The 21,743-nt window shown below is 42.2% G+C and overlaps 5 non-coding genes across 5 annotated transcripts; 3 read left to right on the top strand and 2 right to left on the bottom strand.

The window, feature by feature from the left end:
- The first annotated feature begins 4,393 nt into the window (after positions 1-4,393).
- TRNAG-GCC (transfer RNA glycine (anticodon GCC)) lies at positions 4,394-4,464 on the top strand. Its single transcript has one exon. It is a non-coding gene; the product is annotated as a tRNA-Gly (tRNA).
- Positions 4,465-7,415: 2,951 nt separating this feature from the next.
- Positions 7,416-7,486, top strand: TRNAG-GCC (transfer RNA glycine (anticodon GCC)). Its single transcript has one exon. It is a non-coding gene; the product is annotated as a tRNA-Gly (tRNA).
- Positions 7,487-10,988: 3,502 nt separating this feature from the next.
- TRNAK-CUU (transfer RNA lysine (anticodon CUU)) lies at positions 10,989-11,061 on the bottom strand. The gene has a single exon. It is a non-coding gene; the product is annotated as a tRNA-Lys (tRNA).
- Positions 11,062-13,230: 2,169 nt separating this feature from the next.
- TRNAK-CUU (transfer RNA lysine (anticodon CUU)) lies at positions 13,231-13,303 on the bottom strand. The gene has a single exon. It is a non-coding gene; the product is annotated as a tRNA-Lys (tRNA).
- A 6,639-nt stretch (positions 13,304-19,942) lies between these two features.
- On the top strand, positions 19,943-20,013 carry TRNAG-GCC (transfer RNA glycine (anticodon GCC)). Its single transcript has one exon. It is a non-coding gene; the product is annotated as a tRNA-Gly (tRNA).
- Positions 20,014-21,743: the final 1,730 nt, after the last annotated feature.

The following is a 21,743-nucleotide window of genomic DNA, read 5'->3' on the forward strand; positions in this document are numbered from 1 at the left end:
GAGGGAGCTGTCTGGGGCGGAGCCAAGACCTGAAGGAATTGAGCCACTTGACGTTGGGTAGCCTCTACTTGCTCCAGACGAGCCATGATGCTGTGAAGTGCGTCCGCCATGGAAGCCTGTTCTTCACCCGACTCCATCGGGTCAGTACAAACTGTCACAACTGAAGGGCTGGATGAAGTCGTGTGGTGTGTAGCAACCGGAGACGGACCAGAGGAGGAAGGATTAAATCGTGCAGGTTTAATAATAGAATTCATAAATGAAATAATACACACTTGAATACTTTCTTAAAGTGGCAGTTAGTGGTAATAAGAATTGAGCCAGCACGGCACTTTGAAAGAAGAAAAAGTTCATTGAAACAATAACAGTTCACGTACTGCGGACAGCAGGCTGGGGTCTTGAGAAATGAAGAAATCCGGAAAGAGAATGTACTTGATGGTAATGAGGGATCCTTGAAGACTGAAAGAAGCTGGATGATGACAGAAGAATAGGAAGTTGCTTGGAAGCAGACGGCTTGAAGGGCTTAGGCCAGGAAGCTCAGGGATGCAGGCAGAGACCAGACTGTGGAGAGAACTGGCAGCGATGGGGTTAAGCTGAATCGAGTCCAACACAGAGCACTGAAGCAAGGCACCAAGTCAGGAGAGGTGAGTCAGAGAGCCGGAGTCAGCTGGGAGCTGTGAACGCCTCTGGAGACTCTTTGTACTGACACTGAACAGGCCTAGGCAGATCCCTTATATCCCTAGAGGGCGGCTGCCATTGGCTGTCAGGTCAGTATGGGCGGAAAACTCAGACAAGGACCAATCTGCTATTTGCCCTTAACCAAGATGGCGGCGACGGCCTCCCGGCACCCCTACAGCACATACCGCTACACTTGCCGGCGTCCCACGCTGCCTGCTGCCCACCAGACTGCCGCTGCCTGCTGCCGCTGAACTGGAGACCACTACACGCTAGCCGACGGCGGGCGCGAACAGGTGAGTAGGAAGCCCGCCGCGCACCGCCGCGGCTGAGTGTGACAGCTGGCCAGGTTTTGTTACAGTATTGTGGCATCAAGGCAAGGCAAGGCTTGTCCTTCAATCTACACTATTAAACCAAAGCAAAGTTTCCACATTTAGTAGATCCTGATATTCCTGCATGGTTTCACCCACTGATGTACACCTGAAACAGCGATATATTTTGTTAAAGAGTGCCTGGCTCTTTGCATTTTGGTGGTGCAGGTATAGAATTCAACATACAATGATTTAGTGGTAGAATCTTGTGGTTTAGTGGTAGAATTCTCGCCTGCCATGAGGGAGGCATGGATCTGAAAAGCGAATAAACACCACCCAATGTTGTGCTCAAAGCAAATGACTCAGATTTGGAGTCTTATTCGCTATTGACTCAGCTAGCTAGGCTTTTTTACAGTGTTATGGCATCATGGCAAGGCAAGGATTGCCCTTCAACCTATAAAACCAAAGCAATGTTTCCACATTAAGTAGATCCTGAGATTCCTGCTTGGTTTCACACACTGATGTACACCTCTTTTAAGTTTCAAATAAAACACGTTTGGTTGTGTAGTGACAGAGACCTCACCTGTAGAATTCTGGGAAAAAACACCGCCCAATGTGGGGCTCGAACCCACGACCCTGAGATTAAGAGTCTCATGCTCTACCGACTGAGATAGCCAGGCTTCACACACTAATGTACACCTCTTTTAAGTTTCAAATAAAACACGTTTGGTTGTGTAGTGACAGAGATCTAGCCTGTAGAATTCTGGGAAAAAAACCCGCCCAACGTGAGGCTCGAACCCACGACCCTGAGATTAAGAGTCTCATGCTCTACCGACTGAGCTAGCCAGGCGTGGTTACTGTGGTGTGACAAAAAGGCCACTCAAGCCAAGGAGTGCCCTACAAGCTATTAAAGTAGATCTAGGCTACCACATTCAGTACACTGAGATTCATTCTTGGTTTCACACATTGATAAAAATGTGTAAGTAACCATGGTGTAAAATGTGAAGCATTGGTTGTTCAGTGGTAGAATTCTCGCCTGCCACGCGGGAGGCCCAGGGTTCGATTCCCGGCCAATGCAGTACTCAAGTTTTACTGAAATTATGGTATATTTTGTTAAAGTTTGGCTGGCTCTTTGCATTTTGGTGGTGCAGGTATAGAATTCCACATACAATAAATTAGTCTTAGAATCTTGTGGTTTAGTGGTAGAATTCCCACCTGCCAAGAGAGAGGTCTGGATCTGAAAAGGGAATAAACACCAAACAAATGTTGTACTGAAAGCATATGACTCTTAGCTTGGGAGTTTTATTTCTATTGACTAAGCTGGCCAGGCTTTGTTACAGTGTTGTGGCATCAAGGCAAGGCAAGGCTTGCCCTTCAATCTACACTATTAAACCAAAGCAAAGTTTCCACATTCAGTAGATTCTGATATTCCTGCATGGTTTTACCCACTGATGTACACCTGAAACAGCGATATATTTTGTTAAAGAGTGCCTGGCTCTTTGCATTTTGGTGGTGCAGGTATAGAATTCAACATACAATGATTTAGTGGTAGAATCTTGTGGTTTAGTGGTAGAATTCTCGCCTGCCATGAGGGAGGCATGGATCTGAAAAGGGAATAAACACCACCCAATGTTGTGCTCAAAGCAAATGACTCTTAGATTTGGAGTCTTATTTGCTATTGACTCAGCTAGCTAGGCTTTTTTACAGTGTTATGGCATAATGGCAAGGCAAGGATTGCCCTTCAATCTATAAAACCAAAACTAGGTTTCCACATTTAGTAGATCCTGAGATTCCTGCTTGGTTTCACACACTGATGTACACCTCTTTTAAGTTTCAAATAAAACAGGTTTGGTTGTGAAGTGACAGAGATCTCGCCTGTAGAATTCTGGGAAAAAACACCGCCCAACGTGGGGCTCGAACCCATGACCCTGAGATTAAGAGTCTCATGCTCTACCGACTGAGCTAGCCAGGCTTGGTTACTGTGATTTGACAAAAAGGCCACTAAAGCCAAGGAGTACAATACAAGCTATTAAAGTAGATCTAGGCTACCACATTCAGTACACTGAGATGCATGCTTGGTTTCACACATTGAGGAAAATGGGTAAGTAACCGTGAAGTAAAATGTGAAGCATTGGCTGTTCAGTGGTAGAGTTCTCGCCTGCCTCGCGGGAGCCCCGGGTTCGATTCCCGGCCAATGCAGTACTCAAGTTTTACTGAAATTATGGTATATTTTGTTAAAGAGTGTCTGGCTCTTTGCATTTTGGTGGTGCAGGTATAGAATTCCACATACAATAAATTAATGTTAGAATCTTGTGGTTAAGTGGTAGAATTCCCACCTGCCAAGAGAGAGGTCTGGATTCCCGGCCAATGCAGTACTCAAGTTTTACTGAAATTATGGTATATTTTGTTAAAGAGTGTCTGGCTCTTTGCATTTTGGTGGTGCAGGTATAGAATTCCACATACAATAAATTAATAGTAGAATCTTGTGGTTTAGTGGTAGAATTCCCACCTGCTAAGAGAAAGGTCTGAATCTGAAAAGGGAATAAACACCAAACAAATGTTGTACTAAAAGCATATGACTCTTAGCTTGGGAGTTTTATTTCTATTGACTAAGCTGGCCAGGCTTTGTTACAGTGTTGCAGCATCAAGGCAAGGCAACGCTTGCTCTTCAATCTACACTATTAAACCAAAGCAAAGTTTCCACATTCAGTAGATCCTGATATTCCTGCATGGTTTCACCCACTGATGTACACCTGAAACAGCGATATATTTTGTTAAAGAGTGCCTGGCTCTTTGCATTTTGGTGGTGCAGGTATAGAATTCAACATACAATGATTTAGTGGTAGAATCTTGTGGTTTAGTGGTAGAATTCTCGCCTGCCATGAGGGAGGCATGGATCTGAAAAGGGAATAAACACCACCCAATGTTGTGCTCAAAGCAAATGACTCTTAGATTTGGAGTCCTTTTCGCTATTGACTCAGATAGCTAAGCTTTTTTACAGTGTTATGGCATCATGGCAAGGCAAGGATTGCCCTTCAATTTATAAAACCAAAGCAAGGTTTCCACATTTAGTAGATCCTGAGATTCCTGCTTGGTTTCACACACTGATGTACACCTCTTTTAAATTTCAAATAAAACACGTTTGGTTGTGTAGTGCCTGTAGAATTCTGGGAAAAAACACCACCCAACGTGGGGCTCGAACCCACGACCCTGAGATTAAGAGTCTCATGCTCTACCGACTGAGCTAGCCAGGCTTGGCTACTGTGATTTGACAAAAAGGCCACTCAAGCCAAGGAGTGCAATACAAGCTATTAAAGTAGATCTAGGCTACCACATTCAGTACACTGAGATGCATGCTTGGTTTCACACATTGAGGAAAATGGGTAAGTAACCGTGAAGTAATATGTGAAGCATTGGTTGTTCAGTGGTAGAATTCTCGCCTGCCACGCGGGAGGCCCGGGTTCGATTCCCGGCCAATGCAGTACTCAAGTTTTACTGAAATTATGGTATATTTTGTTAAAGAGTGTCTGGCTCTTTGCATTTTGGTGGTGCAGGTATAGAATTCCACATACAATAAATTAATGTTAGAATCTTGTGGTTTAGTGGTAGAATTCCCACCTGCCAAGAGAGAGGTCTGGATCTGAAAAGGGAATAAACACCAAACAAATGTTGTACTAAAAGCATATGACTCTTAGCTTGGGAGTTTTATTTCTATTGACTAAGCTGGCCAGGCTTTGTTACAGTGTTGTAGCATCAAGGCAAGGCAACGCTTGCTCTTCAATCTACACTATTAAACCAAAGCAAAGTTTCCACATTCAGTAGATCCTGATATTCCTGCATGGTTTCACCCACTGATGTACACCTGAAACAGCGATATATTTTGTTAAAGAGTGCCTGGCTCTTTGCATTTTGGTGGTGCAGGTATAGAATTCAACATACAATGATTTAGTGGTAGAATCTTGTGGTTTAGTGGTAGAATTCTCGCCTGCCATGAGGGAGGCATGGATCTGAAAAGGGAATAAACACCACCCAATGTTGTGCTCAAAGCAAATGACTCTTAGATTTGGAGTCTTATTCGCTATTGACTCAGATAGCTAGGCTTTTTTACAGTGTTATGGCATCATGGCAAGGCAAGGATTGCCCTTCAATCTATAAAACCAAAGCAAGGTTTCCACATTTAGTAGATCCTGAGGTTCCTGCTTGGTTTCACACACTGATGTACACCTCTTTTAAGTTTCAAATAAAACACGTTTGGTTGTGTAGTGACAGAGATCTCGCCTGTAGAATTCTGGGAAAAAACACCGCCCAACGTGGGGCTCGAACCCACGACCCTGAAATTAAGAGTCTCATGCTCTACCAACTGAGCTAGCAAGGATTGGTTACTGTGATTTGACAAAAATCACATCAGAGAGGTCTGGATCTGAAAAGGGAATAAACACCAAACAAATGTTGTACTAAAAGCATATGACTCTTAGCTTGGGAGTTTTATTTCTATTGACTAAGCTGGCCAGGCTTTGTTACAGTGTTGTAGCATCAAGGCAAGGCAACGCTTGCTCTTCAATCTACACTATTAAACCAAAGCAAAGTTTCCACATTCAGTAGATCCTGATATTCCTGCATGGTTTCACCCACTGATGTACACCTGAAACAGCGATATATTTTGTTAAAGAGTGCCTGGCTCTTTGCATTTTGGTGGTGCAGGTATAGAATTTAACATACAATGATTTAGTGGTAGAATCTTGTGGTTAAGTGGTAGAATTCTCGCCTGCCATGAGGGAGGCATGGATCTGAAAAGGGAATAAACACCACCCAATGTTGTGCTCAAAGCAAATGACTCTTAGATTTGGAGTCTTATTCGCTATTGACTCAGATAGCTAGGCTTTTTTACAGTGTTATGGCATCATGGCAAGGCAAGGATTGCCCTTCAATCTATAAAACCAAAGCAAGGTTTCCACATTTAGTAGATCCTGAGATTCCTGCTTGGTTTCACACACTGATGTACACCTCTTTTAAGTTTCAAATAAAACACGTTTGGTTGTGTAGTGACAGAGATCTCGCCTGTAGAATTCTGGGAAAAAACATTGCCCAATGTGGGGCTCGAACCCATGACCCTGAGATTAAGAGTTTCATGCTCTACCGACTGAGCTAGCCAGGCTTGGTTACTGTGATTTGACAAAAAGGCCACTCAAGCCAAGGAGTGCAATACAAGCTATTAAAGTAGATCTAGGCTACCACATTCAGTACACTGAGATGCATGCTTGGTTTCACACATTGAGGAAAATGGGTAAGTAACCGTGAAGTAAAATGTGAAGCATTGGTTGTTCAGTGGTAGAATTCTCGCCTGCCACACGGGAGGCCCGGGTTCGATTCCCGGCCAATGCAGTACTCAAGTTTTACTGAAATTATGGTATATTTTGTTAAAGAGTGTCTGGCTCTTTGCATTTTGGTGGTGCAGGTATAGAATTCCACATACAATAAATTAATGGTAGAATCTTGTGGTTTAGTGGTAGAATTCCCACCTGCCAAGAGAGAGGTCTGGATCTGAAAAGGGAATAAACACCAAACAAATGTTGTACTAAAAGCATATGACTCTTAGCTTGGGAGTTTTATTTCTATTGACTAAGCTGGCCAGGCTTTGTTACAGTGTTGTAGCATCAAGGCAAGGCAACGCTTGCTCTTCAATCTACACTATTAAACCAAAGCAAAGTTTCCACATTCAGTAGATCCTGATATTCCTGCATGGTTTCACCCACTGATGTACACCTGAAACAGCGATATATTTTGTTAAAGAGTGCCTGGCTCTTTGCATTTTGGTGGTGCAGGTATAGAATTCAACATACAATGATTTAGTGGTAGAATCTTGTGGTTTAGTGGTAGAATTCTCGCCTGCCATGAGGGAGGCATGGATCTGAAAAGGGAATAAACACCACCCAATGTTGTGCTCAAAGCAAATGACTCTTAGATTTGGAGTCCTTTTCGCTATTGACTCAGATAGCTAGGCTTTTTTACAGTGTTATGGCATCATGGCAAGGCAAGGATTGCCCTTCAATTTATAAAACCAAAGCAAGGTTTCCACATTTAGTAGATCCTGAGATTCCTGCTTGGTTTCACACACTGATGTACACCTCTTTTAAATTTCAAATAAAACACGTTTGGTTGTGTAGTGACAGAGATCTCGCCTGTAGAATTCTGGGAAAAAACACCACCTAACGTGGGGCTCGAACCCACGACCCTGAGATTAAGAGTCTCATGCTCTACCGACTGAGCTAGCCAGGCTTGGCTACTGTGATTTGACAAAAAGGCCACTCAAGCCAAGGAGTGCAATACAAGCTATTAAAGTAGATCTAGGCTACCACATTCAGTACACTGAGATGCATGCTTGGTTTCACACATTGAGGAAAATGGGTAAGTAACCGTGAAGTAATATGTGAAGCATTGGTTGTTCAGTGGTAGAATTCTCGCCTGCCACGCGGGAGGCCCGGGTTCGATTCCCGGCCAATGCAGTACTCAAGTTTTACTGAAATTATGGTATATTTTGTTAAAGAGTGTCTGGCTCTTTGCATTTTGGTGGTGCAGGTATAGAATTCCACATACAATAAATTAATGTTAGAATCTTGTGGTTTAGTGGTAGAATTCCCACCTGCCAAGAGAGAGGTCTGGATCTGAAAAGGGAATAAACACCAAACAAATGTTGTACTAAAAGCATATGACTCTTAGCTTGGGAGTTTTATTTCTATTGACTAAGCTGGCCAGGCTTTGTTACAGTGTTGTAGCATCAAGGCAAGGCAACGCTTGCTCTTCAATCTACACTATTAAACCAAAGCAAAGTTTCCACATTCAGTAGATCCTGATATTCCTGCATGGTGTCACCCACTGATGTACACCTGAAACAGCGATATATTTTGTTAAAGAGTGCCTGGCTCTTTGCATTTTGGTGGTGCAGGTATAGAATTCAACATACAATGATTTAGTGGTAGAATCTTGTGGTTTAGTGGTAGAATTCTCGCCTGCCATGAGGGAGGCATGGATCTGAAAAGGGAATAAACACCACCCAATGTTGTGCTCAAAGCAAATGACTCTTAGATTTGGAGTCTTATTCGCTATTGACTCAGATAGCTAGGCTTTTTTACAGTGTTATGGCATCATGGCAAGGCAAGGATTGCCCTTCAATCTATAAAACCAAAGCAAGGTTTCCACATTTAGTAGATCCTGAGGTTCCTGCTTGGTTTCACACACTGATGTACACCTCTTTTAAGTTTCAAATAAAACACGTTTGGTTGTGTAGTGACAGAGATCTCGCCTGTAGAATTCTGGGAAAAAACACCGCCCAACGTGGGGCTCGAACCCACGACCCTGAAATTAAGAGTCTCATGCTCTACCAACTGAGCTAGCCAGGATTGGTTACTGTGATTTGACAAAAATCACATCAGAGAGGTCTGGATCTGAAAAGGGAATAAACACCAAACAAATGTTGTACTAAAAGCATATGACTCTTAGCTTGGGAGTTTTATTTCTATTGACTAAGCTGGCCAGGCTTTGTTACAGTGTTGTAGCATCAAGGCAAGGCAACGCTTGCTCTTCAATCTACACTATTAAACCAAAGCAAAGTTTCCACATTCAGTAGATCCTGATATTCCTGCATGGTTTCACCCACTGATGTACACCTGAAACAGCGATATATTTTGTTAAAGAGTGCCTGGCTCTTTGCATTTTGGTGGTGCAGGTATAGAATTTAACATACAATGATTTAGTGGTAGAATCTTGTGGTTAAGTGGTAGAATTCTCGCCTGCCATGAGGGAGGCATGGATCTGAAAAGGGAATAAACACCACCCAATGTTGTGCTCAAAGCAAATGACTCTTAGATTTGGAGTCTTATTCGCTATTGACTCAGATAGCTAGGCTTTTTTACAGTGTTATGGCATCATGGCAAGGCAAGGATTGCCCTTCAATCTATAAAACCAAAGCAAGGTTTCCACATTTAGTAGATCCTGAGATTCCTGCTTGGTTTCACACACTGATGTACACCTCTTTTAAGTTTCAAATAAAACACGTTTGGTTGTGTAGTGACAGAGATCTCGCCTGTAGAATTCTGGGAAAAAACATCGCCCAATGTGGGGCTCGAACCCATGACCCTGAGATTAAGAGTTTCATGCTCTACCGACTGAGCTAGCCAGGCTTGGTTACTGTGATTTGACAAAAAGGCCACTCAAGCCAAGGAGTGCAATACAAGCTATTAAAGTAGATCTAGGCTACCACATTCAGTACACTGAGATGCATGCTTGGTTTCACACATTGAGGAAAATGGGTAAGTAACCGTGAAGTAAAATGTGAAGCATTGGTTGTTCAGTGGTAGAATTCTCGCCTGCCACACGGGAGGCCCGGGTTCGATTCCCGGCCAATGCAGTACTCAAGTTTTACTGAAATTATGGTATATTTTGTTAAAGAGTGTCTGGCTCTTTGCATTTTGGTGGTGCAGGTATAGAATTCCACATACAATAAATTAATGGTAGAATCTTGTGGTTTAGTGGTAGAATTCCCACCTGCCAAGAGAGAGGTCTGGATCTGAAAAGGGAATAAACACCAAACAAATGTTGTACTAAAAGCATATGACTCTTAGCTTGGGAGTTTTATTTCTATTGACTAAGCTGGCCAGGCTTTGTTACAGTGTTGTAGCATCAAGGCAAGGCAACGCTTGCTCTTCAATCTACACTATTAAACCAAAGCAAAGTTTCCACATTCAGTAGATCCTGATATTCCTGCATGGTTTCACCCACTGATGTACACCTGAAACAGCGATATATTTTGTTAAAGAGTGCCTGGCTCTTTGCATTTTGGTGGTGCAGGTATAGAATTCAACATACAATGATTTAGTGGTAGAATCTTGTGGTTTAGTGGTAGAATTCTCGCCTGCCATGAGGGAGGCATGGATCTGAAAAGGGAATAAACACCACCCAATGTTGTGCTCAAAGCAAATGACTCTTAGATTTGGAGTCTTATTCGCTATTGACTCAGATAGCTAGGCTTTTTTACAGTGTTATGGCATCATGGCAAGGCAAGGATTGCCCTTCAATCTATAAAACCAAAGCAAGGTTTCCACATTTAGTAGATCCTGAGGTTCCTGCTTGGTTTCACACACTGATGTACACCTCTTTTAAGTTTCAAATAAAACACGTTTGGTTGTGTAGTGACAGAGATCTCGCCTGTAGAATTCTGGGAAAAAACACCGCCCAACGTGGGGCTCGAACCCACGACCCTGAAATTAAGAGTCTCATGCTCTACCGACTGAGCTAGCCAGGATTGGTTACTGTGATTTGACAAAAATCACATCAGAGAGGTCTGGATATGAAAAGGGAATAAACACCAAACAAATGTTGTACTAAAAGCATATGACTCTTAGCTTGGGAGTTTTATTTCTATTGACTAAGCTGGCCAGGCTTTGTTACAGTGTTGTAGCATCAAGGCAAGGCAACGCTTGCTCTTCAATCTACACTATTAAACCAAAGCAAAGTTTCCACATTCAGTAGATCCTGATATTCCTGCATGGTTTCACCCATTGATGTACACCTGAAACAGCGATATATTTTGTTAAAGAGTGCCTGGCTCTTTGCATTTTGGTGGTGCAGGTATAGAATTTAACATACAATGATTTAGTGGTAGAATCTTGTGGTTTAGTGGTAGAATTCTCGCCTGCCATGAGGGAGGCATGGATCTGAAAAGGGAATAAACACCACCCAATGTTGTGCTCAAAGCAAATGACTCTTAGATTTGGAGTCTTATTCGCTATTGACTCAGATAGCTAGGCTTTTTTACAGTGTTATGGCATCATGGCAAGGCAAGGATTGCCCTTCAATTTATAAAACCAAAGCAAGGTTTCCACATTTAGTAGATCCTGAGATTCCTGCTTGGTTTCACACACTGATGTACACCTCTTTTAAGTTTCAAATAAAACATGTTTGGTTGTGTAGTGACAGAGATCTCGCCTGTAGAATTCTGGGAAAAAACACCGCCCAACGTGGGGCTCGAACCCACGACCCTGAGATTAAGAGTCTCATGCTCTACCGACTGAGCTAGCCAGGCTTGGTTACTGTGATTTGACAAAAAGGCCACTCAAGCCAAGGAGTGCAATACAAGCTATTAAAGTAGATCTAGGCTACCACATTCAGTACACTGAGATGCATGCTTGGTTTCACTCATTGAGGAAAATGGGTAAGTAACCGTGAAGTAAAATGTGAAGCATTGGTTGTTCAGTGGTAGAATTCTTGCCTGCCACGCGGGAGGCCCGGGTTCGATTCCCAGCCAATGCAGTACTCAAGTTTTACTGAAATTATGGTATATTTTGTTAAAGAGTGTCTGGCTCTTTGCATTTTGGTGGTGCAGGTATAGAATTCCACATACAATAAATTAATGGTAGAATCTTGTGGTTTAGTGGTAGAATTCCCACCTGCCAAGAGAGAGGTCTGGATCTGAAAAGGGAATAAACACCAAACAAATGTTGTACTAAAAGCATATGACTCTTAGCTTGGGAGTTTTATTTCTATTGACTAAGCTGGCCAGGCTTTGTTACAGTGTTGTAGCATCAAGGCAAGGCAACGCTTGCTCTTCAATCTACACTATTAAACCAAAGCAAAGTTTCCACATTCAGTAGATCCTGATATTCCTGCATGGTTTCACCCACTGATGTACACCTGAAACAGCGATATATTTTGTTAAAGAGTGCCTGGCTTTTTGCATTTTGGTGGTGCAGGTATAGAATTTAACATACAATGATTTAGTGGTAGAATCTTGTGGTTAAGTGGTAGAATTCTCGCCTGCCATGAGGGAGGCATGGATCTGAAAAGGGAATAAACACCACCCAATGTTGTGCTCAAAGCAAATGACTCTTAGATTTGGAGTCTTATTCGCTATTGACTCAGATAGCTAGGCTTTTTTACAGTGTTATGGCATCATGGCAAGGCAAGGATTGCCCTTCAATCTATAAAACCAAAGCAAGGTTTCCACATTTAGTAGATCCTGAGATTCCTGCTTGGTTTCACACACTGATGTACACCTCTTTTAAGTTTCAAATAAAACACGTTTGGTTGTGTAGTGACAGAGATCTCGCCTGTAGAATTCTGGGAAAAAACATCGCCCAATGTGGGGCTCGAACCCATGACCCTGAGATTAAGAGTTTCATGCTCTACCGACTGAGCTAGCCAGGCTTGGTTACTGTGATTTGACAAAAAGGCCACTCAAGCCAAGGAGTGCAATACAAGCTATTAAAGTAGATCTAGGCTACCACATTCAGTACACTGAGATGCATGCTTGGTTTCACACATTGAGGAAAATGGGTAAGTAACCGTGAAGTATAATGTGAAGCATTGGTTGTTCAGTGGTAGAATTCTCGCCTGCCACGCGGGAGGCCCGTGTTCGATTCCCGGCCAATGCAGTACTCAAGTTTTACTGAAATTTTGGTATATTTTGTTAAAGAGTGTCTGGCTCTTTGCATTTTGTTGGTGCAGGTATAGAATTCCACATACAATAAATTAATGTTAGAGTCTTGTGGTTAAGTGGTAGAATTCCCACCTGCCAAGAGAGAGGTCTGGATCTGAAAAGGGAATAAACACCAAACAAATGTTGTACTAAAAGCATATGACTCTTAGCTTGGGAGTTTTATTTCTATTGACTAAGCTGGCCAGGCTTTGTTACAGTGTTGTAGCATCAAGGCAAGGCAATGCTTGCTCTTCAATCTACACTATTAAACCAAAGCAAAGTTTCCACATTCAGTAGATCCTGATATTCCTGCATGGTTTCACCCACTGATGTACACCTGAAAAAGCGATATATTTTGTTAAAGAGTGCCTGGCTCTTTGCATTTTGGTGGTGCAGGTATAGAATTCAACATACAATGATTTAGTGGTAGAATCTTGTGGTTTAGTGGTAGAATTCTCGCCTGCCATGAGGGAGGCATGGATCTGAAAAGGGAATAAACACCACCCAATGTTGTGCTCAAAGCAAATGACTCTTAGATTTGGAGTCTTATTCGCTATTGACTCAGATAACTAGGCTTTTTTACAGTGTTATGGCATCATGGCAAGGCAAGGATTGCCCTTCAATCTATAAAACCAAAGCTAGGTTTCCACATTTAGTAGATCCTGAGATTCCTGCTTGGTTTCACACACTGATGTACACCTCTTTTAAGTTTCAAATAAAACACGTTTGGTTGTGTAGTGACAGAGATCTCGCCTGTAGAATTCTGGGAAAAAACACCGCCCAGCGTGGGGCTCGAACCCACGACCCTGAGATTAAGAGTCTCATGCTCTACCGACTGAGCTAGCCAGGCTTGGTTACTGTTGTGTGACAAAAAGGCCACTCAAGCCAAGGAGTGCCCTACAAGCTATTAAAGTAGATCTAGGCTACCACATTCAGTACACTGAGATGCATGCTTGGTTTCACAAATTGAGGAAAATGGGTAAGTAACCGTGAAGTAAAATGTGAAGCATTGGTTGTTCAGTGGTAGAATTCTAGCCTGCCACGCGGGAGGCCCGGGTTCGATTCCCGGCCAATGCAGTACTGAAGTTTTACTGAAATTATGGTATATTTTGTTAAAGAGTGTCTGGCTCTTTGCATTTTGGTGGTGCAGGTAAAGAATTCCACATACAATAAATTAATGTTAGAATCTTGTGGTTAAGTGGTAGAATTCCCACCTGCCAAGAGAGAGGTCTGGATCTGAAAAGGGAATAAACACCAAACAAATGTTGTACTAAAAGCATATGACTCTTAGCTTGGGAGTTTTATTTCTATTGACTAAGCTGGCCAGGCTTTGTTACAGTGTTGTAGCATCAAGGCAAGGCAACGCTTGCTCTTCAATCTACACTATTAAACCAAAGCAAAGTTTCCACATTCAGTAGATCCTGATATTCCTGCATGGTTTCACCCACTGATGTACACCTGAAACAGCGATATATTTTGTTAAAGAGTGCCTGGCTCTTTGCATTTTGGTGGTGCAGGTATAGAATTCAACATACAATGATTTAGTGGTAGAATCTTGTGGTTTAGTGGTAGAATTCTCGCCTGCCATGAGGGAGGCATGGATCTGAAAAGGGAATAAACACCACCCAATGTTGTGCTCAAAGCAAATGACTCTTAGATTTGGAGTCTTATTCGCTATTGACTCAGATAGCTAGGCTTTTTTACAGTGTTATGGCATCATGGCAAGGCAAGGATTGCCCTTCAATCTATAAAACCAAAGCAAGGTTTCCACATTTAGTAGATCCTGAGGTTCCTGCTTGGTTTCACACACTGATGTACACCTCTTTTAAGTTTCAAATAAAACACGTTTGGTTGTGTAGTGACAGAGATCTCGCCTGTAGAATTCTGGGAAAAAACACCACCCAACGTGGGGCTCGAACCCACGACCCTGAAATTAAGAGTCTCATGCTCTACCAACTGAGCTAGCCAGGATTGGTTACTGTGATTTGACAAAAATCACATCAGAGAGGTCTGGATCTGAAAAGGGAATAAACACCAAACAAATGTTGTACTAAAAGCATATGACTCTTAGCTTGGGAGTTTTATTTCTATTGACTAAGCTGGCCAGGCTTTGTTACAGTGTTGTAGCATCAAGGCAAGGCAACGCTTGCTCTTCAATCTACACTATTAAACCAAAGCAAAGTTTCCACATTCAGTAGATCCTGATATTCCTGCATGGTTTCACCCACTGATGTACACCTGAAACAGCGATATATTTTGTTAAAGAGTGCCTGGCTCTTTGCATTTTGGTGGTGCAGGTATAGAATTCAACATACAATGATTTAGTGGTAGAATCTTGTGGTTTAGTGGTAGAATTCTCGCCTGCCATGAGGGAGGCATGGATCTGAAAAGGGAATAAACACCACCCAATGTTGTGCTCAAAGCAAATGACTCTTAGATTTGGAGTCTTATTCGCTATTGACTCAGATAGCTAGGCTTTTTTACAGTGTTATGGCATCATGGCAAGGCAAGGATTGCCCTTCAATCTATAAAACCAAAGCAAGGTTTCCACATTTAGTAGATCCTGAGGTTCCTGCTTGGTTTCACACACTGATGTACACCTCTTTTAAGTTTCAAATAAAACACGTTTGGTTGTGTAGTGACAGAGATCTCGCCTGTAGAATTCTGGGAAAAAACACCACCCAACGTGGGGCTCGAACCCACGACCCTGAAATTAAGAGTCTCATGCTCTACCAACTGAGCTAGCCAGGATTGGTTACTGTGATTTGACAAAAATCACATCAGAGAGGTCTGGATCTGAAAAGGGAATAAACACCAAACAAATGTTGTACTAAAAGCATATGACTCTTAGCTTGGGAGTTTTATTTCTATTGACTAAGCTGGCCAGGCTTTGTTACAGTGTTGTAGCATCAAGGCAAGGCAACGCTTGCTCTTCAATCTACACTATTAAACCAAAGCAAAGTTTCCACATTCAGTAGATCCTGATATTCCTGCATGGTTTCACCCACTGATGTACACCTGAAACACCGATATATTTTGTTAAAGAGTGCCTGGCTCTTTGCATTTTGGTGGTGCAGGTATAGAATTTAACATACAATGATTTAGTGGTAGAATCTTGTGGTTAAGTGGTAGAATTCTCGCCTGCCATGAGGGAGGCATGGATCTGAAAAGGGAATAAACACCACCCAATGTTGTGCTCAAAGCAAATGACTCTTAGATTTGGAGTCTTATTCGCTATTGACTCAGATAGCTAGGCTTTTTTACAGTGTTATGGCATCATGGCAAGGCAAGGATTGCCCTTCAATCTATAAAACCAAAGCAAGGTTTCCACATTTAGTAGATCCTGAGATTCCTGCTTGGTTTCACACACTGATGTACACCTCTTTTAAGTTTCAAATAAAACACGTTTGGTTGTGTAGTGACAGAGATCTCGCCTGTAGAATTCTGGGAAAAAACATCGCCCAATGTGGGGCTCGAACCCATGACCCTGAGATTAAGAGTTTCATGCTCTACCGACTGAGCTAGCCAGGCTTGGTTACTGTGATTTGACAAAAAGGCCACTCAAGCCAAGGAGTGCAATACAAGCTATTAAAGTAGATCTAGGCTACCACATTCAGTACACTGAGATGCATGCTTGGTTTCACACATTGAGGAAAATGGGTAAGTAACCGTGAAGTAAAATGTGAAGCATTGGTTGTTCAGTGGTAGAATTCTCGCCTGCCACACGGGAGGCCCGGGTTCGATTCCCGGCCAATGCAGTACTCAAGTTTTACTGAAATTATGGTATATTTTGTTAAAGAGTGTCTGGCTCTTTGCATTTTGGTGGTGCAGGTATAGAATTCCACATACAATAAATTAATGGTAGAATCTTGTGGTTTAGTGGTAGAATTCCCACCTGCCAAGAGAGAGGTCTGGATCTGAAAAGGGAATAAACACCAAACAAATGTTGTACTAAAAGCATATGACTCTTAGCTTGGGAGTTTTATTTCTATTGACTAAGCTGGCCAGGCTTTGTTACAGTGTTGTAGCATCAAGGCAAGGCAACGCTTGCTCTTCAATCTACACTATTAAACCAAAGCAAAGTTTCCACATTCAGTAGATCCTGATATTCCTGCATGGTTTCACCCACTGATGTACACCTGAAACAGCGATATATTTTGTTAAAGAGTGCCTGGCTCTTTGCATTTTGGTGGTGCAGGTATAGAATTCAACATACAATGATTTACTGGTAGAATCTTGTGGTTTAGTGGTAGAATTCTCGCCTGCCATGAGGGAGGCATGGATCTGAAAAGGGAATAAACACCACCCAATGTTGTGCTCAAAGCAAATGACTCTTAGATTTGGAGTCTTATTCGCTATTGACTCAGATAGCTAGGCTTTTTTACAGTGTTATGGCATCATGGCAAGGCAAGGATTGCCCTTCAATCTATAAAACCAAAGCAAGGTTTCCACATTTAGTAGATCCTGAGGTTCCTGCTTGGTTTCACACACTGATGTACACCTCTTTTAAGTTTCAAATAAAACACGTTTGGTTGTGTAGTGACAGAGATCTCGCCTGTAGAATTCTGGGAAAAAACACCACCCAACGTGGGGCTCGAACCCACGACCCTGAAATTAAGAGTCTCATGCTCTACCAACTGAGCTAGCCAGGATTGGTTACTGTGATTTGACAAAAATCACATCAGAGAGGTCTGGATCTGAAAAGGGAATAAACACCAAACAAATGTTGTACTAAAAGCATATGACTCTTAGCTTGGGAGTTTTATTTCTATTGACTAAGCTGGCCAGGCTTTGTTACAGTGTTGTAGCATCAAGGCAAGGCAACGCTTGCTCTTCAATCTACACTATTAAACCAAAGCAAAGTTTCCACATTCAGTAGATCCTGATATTCCTGCATGGTTTCACCCACTGATGTACACCTGAAACAGCGATATATTTTGTTAAAGAGTGCCTGGCTCTTTGCATTTTGGTGGTGCAGGTATAGAATTTAACATACAATGATTTAGTGGTAGAATCTTGTGGTTAAGTGGTAGAATTCTCGCCTGCCATGAGGGAGGCATGGATCTGAAAAGGGAATAAACACCACCCAATGTTGTGCTCAAAGCAAATGACTCTTAGATTTGGAGTCTTATTCGCTATTGACTCAGATAGCTAGGCTTTTTTACAGTGTTATGGCATCATGGCAAGGCAAGGATTGCCCTTCAATCTATAAAACCAAAGCAAGGTTTCCACATTTAGTAGATCCTGAGATTCCTGCTTGGTTTCACACACTGATGTACACCTCTTTTAAGTTTCAAATAAAACACGTTTGGTTGTGTAGTGACAGAGATCTCGCCTGTAGAATTCTGGGAAAAAACATCGCCCAATGTGGGGCTCGAACCCATGACCCTGAGATTAAGAGTTTCATGCTCTACCGACTGAGCTAGCCAGGCTTGGTTACTGTGATTTGACAAAAAGGCCACTCAAGCCAAGGAGTGCAATACAAGCTATTAAAGTAGATCTAGGCTACCACATTCAGTACACTGAGATGCATGCTTGGTTTCACACATTGAGGAAAATGGGTAAGTAACCGTGAAGTAAAATGTGAAGCATTGGTTGTTCAGTGGTAGAATTCTCGCCTGCCACACGGGAGGCCCGGGTTCGATTCCCGGCCAATGCAGTACTCAAGTTTTACTGAAATTATGGTATATTTTGTTAAAGAGTGTCTGGCTCTTTGCATTTTGGTGGTGCAGGTATAGAATTCCACATACAATAAATTAATGGTAGAATCTTGTGGTTTAGTGGTAGAATTCCCACCTGCCAAGAGAGAGGTCTGGATCTGAAAAGGGAATAAACACCAAACAAATGTTGTACTAAAAGCATATGACTCTTAGCTTGGGAGTTTTATTTCTATTGACTAAGCTGGCCAGGCTTTGTTACAGTGTTGTAGCATCAAGGCAAGGCAACGCTTGCTCTTCAATCTACACTATTAAACCAAAGCAAAGTTTCCACATTCAGTAGATCCTGATATTCCTGCATGGTTTCACCCACTGATGTACACCTGAAACAGCGATATATTTTGTTAAAGAGTGCCTGGCTCTTTGCATTTTGGTGGTGCAGGTATAGAATTCAACATACAATGATTTACTGGTAGAATCTTGTGGTTTAGTGGTAGAATTCTCGCCTGCCATGAGGGAGGCATGGATCTGAAAAGGGAATAAACACCACCCAATGTTGTGCTCAAAGCAAATGACTCTTAGATTTGGAGTCTTATTCGCTATTGACTCAGATAGCTAGGCTTTTTTACAGTGTTATGGCATCATGGCAAGGCAAGGATTGCCCTTCAATCTATAAAACCAAAGCAAGGTTTCCACATTTAGTAGATCCTGAGGTTCCTGCTTGGTTTCACACACTGATGTACACCTCTTTTAAGTTTCAAATAAAACACGTTTGGTTGTGTAGTGACAGAGATCTCGCCTGTAGAATTCTGGGAAAAAACACCGCCCAACGTGGGGCTCGAACCCACGACCCTGAAATTAAGAGTCTCATGCTCTACCGACTGAGCTAGCCAGGATTGGTTACTGTGATTTGACAAAAATCACATCAGAGAGGTCTGGATATGAAAAGGGAATAAACACCAAACAAATGTTGTACTAAAAGCATATGACTCTTAGCTTGGGAGTTTTATTTCTATTGACTAAGCTGGCCAGGCTTTGTTACAGTGTTGTAGCATCAAGGCAAGGCAACGCTTGCTCTTCAATCTACACTATTAAACCAAAGCAAAGTTTCCACATTCAGTAGATCCTGATATTCCTGCATGGTTTCACCCACTGATGTACACCTGAAACAGCGATATATTTTGTTAAAGAGTGCCTGGCTTTTTGCATTTTGGTGGTGCAGGTATAGAATTTAACATACAATGATTTAGTGGTAGAATCTTGTGGTTAAGTGGTAGAATTCTCGCCTGCCATGAGGGAGGCATGGATCTGAAAAGGGAATAAACACCACCCAATGTTGTGCTCAAAGCAAATGACTCTTAGATTTGGAGTCTTATTCGCTATTGACTCAGATAGCTAGGCTTTTTTACAGTGTTATGGCATCATGGCAAGGCAAGGATTGCCCTTCAATCTATAAAACCAAAGCAAGGTTTCCACATTTAGTAGATCCTGAGATTCCTGCTTGGTTTCACACACTGATGTACACCTCTTTTAAGTTTCAAATAAAACACGTTTGGTTGTGTAGTGACAGAGATCTCGCCTGTAGAATTCTGGGAAAAAACATCGCCCAATGTGGGGCTCGAACCCATGACCCTGAGATTAAGAGTTTCATGCTCTACCGACTGAGCTAGCCAGGCTTGGTTACTGTGATTTGACAAAAAGGCCACTCAAGCCAAGGAGTGCAATACAAGCTATTAAAGTAGATCTAGGCTACCACATTCAGTACACTAAGATGCATGCTTGGTTTCACACATTGAGGAAAATGGGTAAGTAACCGTGCAGTAAAATGTGAAGCATTGGTTGTTCAGTGGTAGAATTCTCGCCTGCCACGCGGGAGGCCCGGGTTCGATTCCCGGCCAATGCAGTACTCAAGTTTTACTGAAATTATGGTATATTTTGTTAAAGAGTGTCTGGCTCTTTGCATTTTGGTGGTGCAGGTATAGAATTCCACATACAATAAATTAATGGTAGAATCTTGTGGTTTAGTGGTAGAATTCCCACCTGCCAAGAGAGAGGTCTGGATCTGAAAAGGGAATAAACACCAAACAAATGTTGTACTAAAAGCATATGACTCTTAGCTTGGGAGTTTTATTTCTATTGACTAAGCTGGCCAGGCTTTGTTACAGTGTTGTAGCATCAAGGCAAGGCAACGCTTGCTCTTCAATCTACACTATTAAACCAAAGCAAAGTTTCCACATTCAGTAGATCCTGATATTCCTGCATGGTTTCACCCACTGATGTACACCTGAAACAGCGATATATTTTGTTAAAGAGTGCCTGGCTCTTTGCATTTTGGTGGTGCAGGTATAGAATTTAACATACAATGATTTAGTGGTAGAATCTTGTGGTTTAGTGGTAGAATTCTCGCCTGCCATGAGGGAGGCATGGATCTGAAAAGGGAATAAACACCACCCAATGTTGTGCTCAAAGCAAATGACTCTTAGATTTGGAGTCTTATTCGCTATTGACTCAGATAGCTAGGCTTTTTTACAGTGTTATGGCATCATGGCAAGGCAAGGATTGCCCTTCAATCTATAAAACCAAAGCAAGGTTTCCACATTTAGTAGATCCTGAGATTCCTGCTTGGTTTCACACACTGATGTACACCTCTTTTAAGTTTCAAATAAAACACGTTTGGTTGTGTAGTGACAGAGATCTCGCCTGTAGAATTCTGGGAAAAAACATCGCCCAATGTGGGGCTCGAACCCATGACCCTGAGATTAAGAGTCTCATGCTCTACCGACTGAGCTAGCCAGGCTTGGTTACTGTGATTTGACAAAAAGGCCACTCAAGCCAAGGAGTGCAATACAAGCTATTAAAGTAGATCTAGGCTACCACATTCAGTACACTGAGATGCATGCTTGGTTTCACACATTGAGGAAAATGGGTAAGTAACCGTGAAGTAAAATGTGAAGCATTGGTTGTTCAGTGGTAGAATTCTCGCCTGCCACGCGGGAGGCCCGGGTTTGATTCCCGGCCAATGCAGTACTCAAGTTTTACTGAAATTATGGTATATTTTGTTAAAGAGTGTCTGGCTCTTTGCATTTTGGTGGTGCAGGTATAGAATTCCACATACAATAAATTAATGTTAGAGTCTTGTGGTTAAGTGGTAGAATTCCCACCTGCCAAGAGAGAGGTCTGGATCTGAAAAGGGAATAAACACCAAACAAATGTTGTACTAAAAGCATATGACTCTTAGCTTGGGAGTTTTATTTCTATTGACTAAGCTGGCCAGGCTTTGTTACAGTGTTGTAGCATCAAGGCAAGGCAATGCTTGCTCTTCAATCTACACTATTAAACCAAAGCAAAGTTTCCACATTCAGTAGATCCTGATATTCCTGCATGGTTTCACCCACTGATGTACACCTAAAAAAGCTATATATTTTGTTAAAGAGTGCCTGGCTCTTTGCATTTTGGTGGTGCAGGTATAGAATTCAACATACAATGATTTAGTGGTAGAATCTTGTGGTTTAGTGGTAGAATTCTCACCTGCCATGAGGGAGGCATGGATCTGAAAAGGGAATAAACACCACCCAATGTTGTGCTCAAAGCAAATGACTCTTAGATTTGGAGTCTTATTCGCTATTGACTCAG

This window comes from Crinia signifera, chromosome 3, assembly GCF_055691185.1.
Source record: "Crinia signifera chromosome 3, ASM5569118v1, whole genome shotgun sequence".
NCBI lineage: Eukaryota > Metazoa > Chordata > Amphibia > Anura > Myobatrachidae > Crinia > Crinia signifera.